A 10001-nucleotide genomic window follows, 5' to 3' on the forward strand; every position below is an offset into this window, starting at 1 on the left:
TAGCTTTAGGTCGCGTTCGCGAAAGACGTGACATAAAAGTACTACTACCCAGGCACCGAATCGAAAATGACCAACCTTTCTCGAATAACGTTATCATATCAGAACTTTTAAGTTTAACGTAACTTTATTTAGGGTGGCACTTCTTGAAAAGACTGAACAGTTCATCTCTGTTATTAAGCTTATTGGGTTTTTTTAGATCGGTTAAATCATGTGCTGAAATTATCGTATATTGCGAATTATTTATTATTATTTATATTCATTCTATCTTGTTTTTTCTTCTTTTCGTATTATTTAACGATAGAACTGACTTTAACAAGCTTGCACTCGATTTGATGATGGTTACATTGAATTTCAAAGCTAGGTTTACCATTTTATTAGTCACAATCACTGAATTAAAATGTGTGTTAATCAATTGGCAATGTGTGCATGCCCTTCCCAGCCGTTAACGCTGTGGAGGTTCATCTTTAGGGGACGAGAGAACGGGCGTGAAGGGAACTGGCAGGATGAACACTTGGCTGCGGGTGCGACCGGTGCATGGGAGTGAAGTGGAGCTGGCTGGAAGATGGAGGCAGGTATCACTCGATTGCTTTAGCTGAGTTCCACTCAGATCAAGTAAGCTGTCATATGGATGAATGTCGCAGGTTGGAATGATCCGGAGTAGAACTGTCGGTGTTGTTCCCATCGTCGTAGGCATTTTCGGTGGATTTTGTAGGTCGATCAACAATGGTTGCGTGAGTTTTAGCTGTCAAGCTGCTATGCCGTGCTAGCCGATTCTTGCGATCTGGGATACAAGGGATGGACGTATCCTGTGGAATGATCGTGTCAGTGAAGGTTTGAATGTCGCTTAGGACTGGAAAGGAGGGAGTACGGAAACTGTAATCAGTATTCAGGATCTCGCTGTACATGGACAATGTTTAGTTTAGGTGTATTAAAGTGGTAATTGTTCGAAGTTATTTGAAAAGAATTCTGTTTCAGTGTTTAAGCGCTAAAACTGTTTGTTTTTTGTAAGCAAACGTATGATTTATTGATGTTCATTTTTTACTTTATAACGCTAACGCTATACAAATGATTTTGTTACCAAATTTAAGTGCGTATATAAACAATAAATTAATACTAAAATATTTCGATGAAGACACCAATGATGTTTATTGATACATTTTTCTCCTAAGTGCTATTTTCTCAACTTAAAGCAATAAGTTATGCAGTAATTATACTTCTACGAGTATATTTAAACAAATCATCATTCAAAAGCATTTTACCCAATACCTAACTTACATTAAGTAAAATTAATCTTTGTCATTTTAGTCACTTATTTTTTTATCATTCACTAAGCAGTAAGCAAAATATATTTACTAAAATAATAAAAAAAAATACGATATTCATGGTAAGTTGGATTAGCTATTTTATAACACAAACGACTTGATATTTTCATTCATTAATTCAGGAAAATAAATGTACAATGAAAAATAAGTTTTTATAACCGATTCAATTTGTGTAATGTGTAGTGTATACATTTTAATGTATTTAACATTTGCAAATTATATTGATTTGTAAAAAATATAAGTTCCATTAAAATTGTACTAAAGAATATTTTATATAAGTTAGAATTAAGTAAATAAACAAGAAAATATACGCCTTAAATAATAAATATAAGGAAGAAAGGAAACTACCCGGATGCCTGTTTACTCGTCATCAAGGAAAATTTAAGAAATAACATTACTACAAATGTCTGCTCGAAGAAATATTCAAAAACTTAAACAAATGCCAAGCTGGAAATCGATTAATGAGTACACATAAACGCTACATAGTAAAACTCGTGTGTCATGTAATGGAACGGACAGAATAAAGAATATGTGTTATGGTACGTTGAATCAGTACAGTAAAATATTATACATTAGCATTCAATGGTGTATGAATCGTCATCGTCATTGTGTCAGCAAAGACGCTACATCAATTGCACAGATTTGTGGCTACAAATATATAAATGAAAAGTGTTATTTAGAACATTATTTATTGTGTTGTGGAATAAAATAGGTCAATAATTACCTGTATCCGGCAGTGACGAACAATTTCATTCATAAAACATGGGTAAATATGACGACTGTCAGATGGGCTAAACATGAAAAAAGTCCTTAAACCAAATCCCATTGTTTCGCTATTGTGTTTGAAAATCTAAGCCGCAGGAGGATATTAAGTACGACCATGCTTTACCTTTAATGGTGTATGTAAAAATAATTAAGCCTATGAACAACAACAATGAATGTTCTATACCATTCTAAGCAAATTCAAAAACAAATTTGATCATGTTAATTTCTGGCCTCCCACAAGCGGGTCTCACCAGTATTGACAGAAGAATGATCACTCATCGATACAAAAACCATACATAAAGTAATTAATACATGTATACAGGCTAAATAAAGTGAAATTGCTAGAAAATACCTACTACTTGGAAAAACAATAATTGGAGAAGAAAGCACTACCTAACAACGTGAAACTTTGATATTCAAATTTTCAAATCAAATATGGCTAAAACAAAAAAAAATACTTAAAAATTGAAAGGTAAAAGAAAACACCTTTAGTTAAAAAAATATAAAGCGAGTCATATTTTATAAATTCTGGTAAAATTGTTTAGTTTTAAATGTTACCAAATACACCAAATGTTATTAGAAATGAAAGTAACTGCATATAGTTTAATTCATATGTGTACAGTCATAACCAACATACTACCTACGTTTATTTTTTTAAGTCTACATTCGTTATTTATTTATTTACTTATAATGACGCAAATAACAAACAACTATGCTTGTTATTAATTTGCATACACCTACAGTAAATCCAACTTACCATGAATATACAATGATAATATAATATACATAGTAAGTGCAGAATAAAAACTTAAAGATTATATGGTTTTATGTTTTCCAGTGGATCTGGTTAGAGCTATGTCACGCTAAATGGTGTTTTTTGTATTTCTTTTTACTATTCTTTCCAATAGAACACTGTTTCGCATGATACGGTTCCTCAAAAAACATAATATCGTGTATGAGCTAAACAAAAATTTAGGGTTTTACATGGTTTTATGTTTTCCAGTGGATCTGGTTAGAGCTATGTCACGCTAAATGGTGTTTTTTGTATTTCTTTTTACTATTCTTTCCAATAGAACACTGTTTCGCATGAGACGGTTCCTCAAAAAACATAATATCGTGTATGAGCTAATCAAAAATTTAGGGTTTTACATGGTTTTATGTTTTCCAGTGGATCTGGTTAGAGCTATGTCACGCTAAATGGTGTTTTTTGTATTTTTTTTTACTATTCTTTCTAATAGAACACTGTTTCGCATGAGACGGTTCCTCAAAAAACATAATATCGTGTGAGCTAAACAAACATTAGGGTTTTACATGGTTTTATGTTTTCCAGTGGATCTGGTTAGAGCTATGTCACGCTAAATGGTGTTTTTTGTATTTCTTTTTACTATTCTTTCCAATAGAACACTGTTTCGCATGAGACGGTTCCTCAAAAAACATAATATCGTGTATGAGCTAAACAAAAACTTAGGGTTTTACATGGTTTTATGTTTTCCAGTGGATCTGGTTAGAGCTATGTCACGCTAAATGGTGTTTTTTGTATTTCTTTTTACTATTCTTTCCAATAGAACACTGTTTCGCATGAGACGGTTCCTCAAAAAACATAATATCGTGTATGAGCTAAACAAAAATTTTGGGTTTTACATGGTTTTATGTTTTCCAGTGGATCTGGTTAGAGCTATGTCACGCTAAATGGTGTTTTTTGTATTTCTTTTTACTATTCTTTCCAATAGAACACTGTTTCGCATGAGACGGTTCCTCAAAAAACATAATATCGTGTATGAGCTAAACTAAAACTTAGGTTTTACATGGTTTTATGTTTTCCAGTGGATCTGGTTAGAGCTATGTCACGCTAAATGGTGTTTTTTGTATTTTTTTTTACTATTCTTTCTAATAGAACACTGTTTCGCATGAGACGGTTCCTCAAAAAACATAATATCGTGTGAGCTAAACAAACATTAGGGTTATACATGGTTTTATGTTTTCCAGTGGATCTGGTTAGAGCTATGCTATTCTTTCCAATAGAACACTGTTTCGCATGAGACGGTTCCTCAAAAAACATAATATCGTGTATGAGCTAAACTAAAACTTAGGTTTTACATGGTTTTATGTTTTCCAGTGGATCTGGTTAGAGCTATGTCACGCTAAATGGTGTTTTTTGTATTTTTTTTTACTATTCTTTCTAATAGAACACTGTTTCGCATGAGACGGTTCCTCAAAAAACATAATATCGTGTGAGCTAAACAAACATTAGGGTTTTACATGGTTTTATGTTTTCCAGTGGATCTGGTTAGAGCTATGTCACGCTAAATGGTGTTTTTTGTATTTTTTTTTACTATTCTTTCCAATAGAACACTGTTTCGCATGAGACGGTTCCTCAAAAAACATAATATCGTGTATGAGCTAAACAAAAATTTAGGGTTTTACATGGTTTTATGTTTTCCAGTGGATCTGGTTAGAGCTATGTCACGCTAAATGGTGTTTTTTGTATTTCTTTTTACTATTCTTTCCAATAGAACACTGTTTCGCATGAGACGGTTCCTCAAAAAACATAATATCGTGTATGAGCTAAACAAAAATTTAGGGTTTTACATGGTTTTATGTTTTCCAGTGGATCTGGTTAGAGCTATGTCACGCTAAATGGTGTTTTTTGCATTTCTTCTTACAATACTTTTCAATAGAACACTGTTTCGCATGAGACGGTTCCTCAAAAAACATAATATCGTGTATGAGCTAAACAAAAACTTAGGGTTTTACATGGTTTTATGTTTTCCAGTGGATCTGGTTAGAGCTATGTCACGCTAAATGGTGTTTTTTGCATTTCTTCTTACAATACTTTTCAATAGAACACTGTTTCGCATGACACGGTTCCTCAAAAAACATAATATCGTGTATGAGCTAAACAAAAACTTAGGGTTTTACATGGTTTTATGTTTTCCAGTGGATCTGGTTAGAGCTATGTCACGCTAAATGGTGTTTTCTGTATTTCTTCTTGCAATACTTTTCAATAGAACACTGTTTCGCATGAGACGGTTCCTCAAAAAACATAATATCGTGTATGAGCTAAACAAAAACTTAGGGTTTTACATGGTTTTATGTTTTCCAGTGGATCTGGTTAGAGCTATGTCACGCTAAATGGTGTTTTTTGTATTTCTTTTTACTATTCTTTCCAATAGAACACTGTTTCGCATGAGACGGTTCCTCAAAAAACATAATATCGTGTATGAGCTAAACAAAAATTTTGGGTTTTACATGGTTTTATGTTTTCCAGTGGATCTGGTTAGAGCTATGTCACGCTAAATGGTGTTTTTTGTATTTCTTTTTACTATTCTTTCCAATAGAACACTGTTTCGCATGAGACGGTTCCTCAAAAAACATAATATCGTGTATGAGCTAAACTAAAACTTAGGTTTTACATGGTTTTATGTTTTCCAGTGGATCTGGTTAGAGCTATGTCACGCTAAATGGTGTTTTTTGTATTTTTTTTTACTATTCTTTCTAATAGAACACTGTTTCGCATGAGACGGTTCCTCAAAAAACATAATATCGTGTGAGCTAAACAAACATTAGGGTTTTACATGGTTTTATGTTTTCCAGTGGATCTGGTTAGAGCTATGCTATTCTTTCCAATAGAACACTGTTTCGCATGAGACGGTTCCTCAAAAAACATAATATCGTGTATGAGCTAAACTAAAACTTAGGTTTTACATGGTTTTATGTTTTCCAGTGGATCTGGTTAGAGCTATGTCACGCTAAATGGTGTTTTTTGTATTTTTTTTTACTATTCTTTCTAATAGAACACTGTTTCGCATGAGACGGTTCCTCAAAAAACATAATATCGTGTGAGCTAAACAAACATTAGGGTTTTACATGGTTTTATGTTTTCCAGTGGATCTGGTTAGAGCTATGTCACGCTAAATGGTGTTTTTTGTATTTTTTTTTACTATTCTTTCTAATAGAACACTGTTTCGCATGAGACGGTTCCTCAAAAAACATAATATCGTGTGAGCTAAACAAACATTAGGGTTTTACATGGTTTTATGTTTTCCAGTGGATCTGGTTAGAGCTATGTCACGCTAAATGGTGTTTTTTGTATTTTTTTTTACTATTCTTTCCAATAGAACACTGTTTCGCATGAGACGGTTCCTCAAAAAACATAATATCGTGTATGAGCTAAACAAAAATTTAGGGTTTTACATGGTTTTATGTTTTCCAGTGGATCTGGTTAGAGCTATGTCACGCTAAATGGTGTTTTTTGTATTTCTTTTTACTATTCTTTCCAATAGAACACTGTTTCGCATGAGACGGTTCCTCAAAAAACATAATATCGTGTATGAGCTAAACAAAAATTTAGGGTTTTACATGGTTTTATGTTTTCCAGTGGATCTGGTTAGAGCTATGTCACGCTAAATGGTGTTTTTTGCATTTCTTCTTACAATACTTTTCAATAGAACACTGTTTCGCATGAGACGGTTCCTCAAAAAACATAATATCGTGTATGAGCTAAACAAAAACTTAGGGTTTTACATGGTTTTATGTTTTCCAGTGGATCTGGTTAGAGCTATGTCACGCTCAATGGTGTTTTTTGCATTTCTTCTTACAATACTTTTCAATAGAACACTGTTTCGCATGACACGGTTCCTCAAAAAACATAATATCGTGTATGAGCTAAACAAAAACTTAGGGTTTTACATGGTTTTATGTTTTCCAGTGGATCTGGTTAGAGCTATGTCACGCTAAATGGTGTTTTCTGTATTTCTTCTTGCAATACTTTTCAATAGAACACTGTTTCGCATGAGACGGTTCCTCAAAAAACATAATATCGTGTATGAGCTAAACAAAAACTTAGGGTTTTACATGGTTTTATGTTTTCCAGTGGATCTGGTTAGAGCTATGTCACGCTAAATTGTGTTCTTTGCACTTCTTCTTGCAATACTTTTCAATAGAACACTGTTTCGCATGACACGGTTCCTCAAAAAACATAATATCGTGTATGAGCTAAACTAAAACTTAGGTTTTATATTGTTTTATGTTTTCCAGTGGATCTGGTTAGAGCCATGTCACGCTAAATAGCATTCTTGTCATATCTTCTTTCCATCCTTTATATTATATTAAATAATATTTCATACGGTATTATTTCGTTCTTTAATTTAATGTGTTTTAGTGCTTCTGAATGTGATTTTGTTTTAAATACTTAGCTTATTAGCATTCATCAGTATCCAAGAATTCATCATACCACTGCTAATCAATAAACAAACAACGGTCTTAGCGTTTAAATACCGAAAAAACACCTGCCTGTTCATTTATTACTTGTTTCATTAAACAGGAATTTGCATATCGATCGTTTTCAATTAACTTCGAACAGTTACAACTACACGTAAACTGAGCATGTAGTCTATTTACAGCAAGATCGTGACCGCTGACTGCAGCTCTCCTTCTCCCTCCATTTCACTCCCAACCGACATTTTCACCTTTGCTGATATGATTATTCCACAGGATACCTCCATCCCCTGCATACCTGGTCGCTAGATTCGGCTGGCACGTCATATCGGTTTGACAGCCAACTCACGTAACTATTGTTGATCGATCCACAGTCCACTGAAGTGCCTACGATGAAGGGAACAACATGGACAGTTCTACTCCGAATTACTCCAACCCATGCGATGTTCATCCATGCGACAACCCACCTGATCTGAGAGGAACTTAACTGAAGCAAGAGAGTGATGCCTAATTCCATCTGCCAACTAGCTCCACTTCTCTCCCGTGCACCAGTCGCACCCACACCGACGTGTTCATCTTGCCAGTTTTCCTCACACCCGTCCACTTGTCTCTTGAAGATTGGCGTCCACAACACCAACGGTTGGTTAGGTCATGCAAGCATTGTTACAATTGATAAAAACACATATTTTCATTTAGTGAATGTGATAACCTGTACTAATAATTTGGTCAACTTAGCGATGATAACTCAATGTAACTATTAATAAACTCGGTACGTGTTTGTTATTGTCAATAATATCTTTAAATTATACAACTCGCTTATGTTTGACAATTACTGAGTAATTGCTTTGCTTATTGCATGCTAATTGCTGAAAATTGCTTTTTATTTTAAATTCCTTAGCTAAAAATTGCTTTTTCTTTCACATTTCTCTGCTTATTGAATGACTATTGCTAACTCATTAGATAGAACCTACTTCTCATATAAGTAGGTGGATGCGGCCTCGATTAGCGGGGGAACCACATGAAAAAAAGCGAGCTACTGGGTGTACCTCCTGGGTTAGCCAACCACCAAGTATAAGTAATGCAGCAGTGTGACAGCCAGCAATCAAAAGTAACAAGATATCGAGGTACGTTACATGACGACCACAACTATTTTGGCAAAAACGTATTACTATCGACTAAGGAAAATAAATTACATATAATATTTAATTATATATTTTATTTACAGGAAATGCAGAAGGCAAAAAACTGCGTAGGAGATCATTAATACAATAGTATTATATAAACCAAGCCTGATGTTGGCCGCTCATTCAAAGAATGCAGCAGTGTGACAGCCAGCAATCAAAAGTAACAAGATGTCGAGGTACGTTACATGACGATCACGACCACTTTGGCATAAACGTATCGCTATAGACTAAGGAAAAAAAATGTAATATATATTTTATTCACAGGAAATGCAGAGTGCAATAAACTGTGTAGGAGATTATGATTGCAATAGAATAAAATCGACCAAGCCTGAAGTCCTTCAATGCACGCAGCAGTGTGACAGCCAGCAATCAAAAGTTACAAGATATCGAGGTACGTTACATGACGACCACGACTATTTTGGCAAAGACGTATCGCTATCGACCAAGGAAAAGAAATTATATATAATATTTAATATATATTTTATTTATAGGAAATGCAGAAGGCAAAAAACTGCGTAGGAGATTATTAATACAATATTAATACAATAGTATTATATCAACCAAGCCTGATGTCGGTAGCTTCTTCAATGAATGCAGCAGTGTGACAGCCAGCAATCAATAGTGACAAGAATCTAGGTACGTTACATGACGACCACGACCACTTTGCCAAAAACGTATCGCTATCGACTAAGAAAAGGATATTATATCTATACGTTATTATAAATATACGTTATTATAAATAAATTAATATTATTTTATTTGTAACAGGAAATACAGAAGACAAAGAAGCAGATGTCTTCAAAAAAGATCTTTGTTCCTGCAATGTTTCCGCAGACGATACGTCCAACAGAGCGAAGTGGAAGGAAAAGACTCGGAAAAAAGACCCCACCACCATATGGGAACAATGCAAGGGAGAGAGAGAGAATATAATGTTATATTTTTATTTTTTTTATAACAAAAAATAAACTAACAATATCCTACACATTTTTTTTATTTCTTTTTGTGTCTGTCTTAATAGTTATTACAAATCTGTGATGCGAAACAAACTATACGAAAACGTCAATCCACATACAACGCCCGCGAAGCTGCTTTAGCAGCGAGCGCACTTAGCACCATCTAGTTATATATATATATTATATAAAGCTACAAACCCATGTACTGACTCACTGACTGACTGACTGACTGACATAGTTGTTCTCCCAGAAGGAGTGTCGGGGGGTGAAAATGATGTATGGGGGGTGTGATCGGGACCTCCCGGTGAGTATGGGAAAACTTCCAGATCTTGAAAAACTGCTCCGCATGAGGGAGAGACCCTACGGCCTGGCGCAACTATTATACCTGGATCAATTTTTTTTCCGCAAAACCTATTTAAATCTTGGTCAAATTTTATCGTAGGTGAAAAAAAATCAAAATGGCGGAAAAACAAGATGGCCGCCATACAAAAGTTTGTTTTTCCAGAAAATGTTTCGTTGGTAAAAACTGTGTATGGGGTTGTAATCGGAACGTCTTGGTG

At 34.4% G+C, this 10001-nt stretch overlaps 1 long non-coding RNA gene across 1 annotated transcript; it reads left to right on the plus strand.

Moving 5' to 3' along the window:
* Positions 1 to 8384: 8384 nt before the first annotated feature.
* LOC126381246 (uncharacterized) lies at positions 8385 to 9427 on the plus strand. Its single transcript, XR_007568739.1, has 5 exons — positions 8385 to 8428; positions 8530 to 8664; positions 8753 to 8879; positions 8980 to 9124; positions 9257 to 9427. It is a non-coding gene; the product is annotated as an uncharacterized LOC126381246 (long non-coding RNA).
* The last annotated feature ends 574 nt before the right edge of the window (positions 9428 to 10001 follow it).

Source organism: Pectinophora gossypiella, unplaced genomic scaffold, assembly GCF_024362695.1.
Source record: "Pectinophora gossypiella unplaced genomic scaffold, ilPecGoss1.1 Pgos_41, whole genome shotgun sequence".
NCBI classification, from domain to species: domain Eukaryota; kingdom Metazoa; phylum Arthropoda; class Insecta; order Lepidoptera; family Gelechiidae; genus Pectinophora; species Pectinophora gossypiella.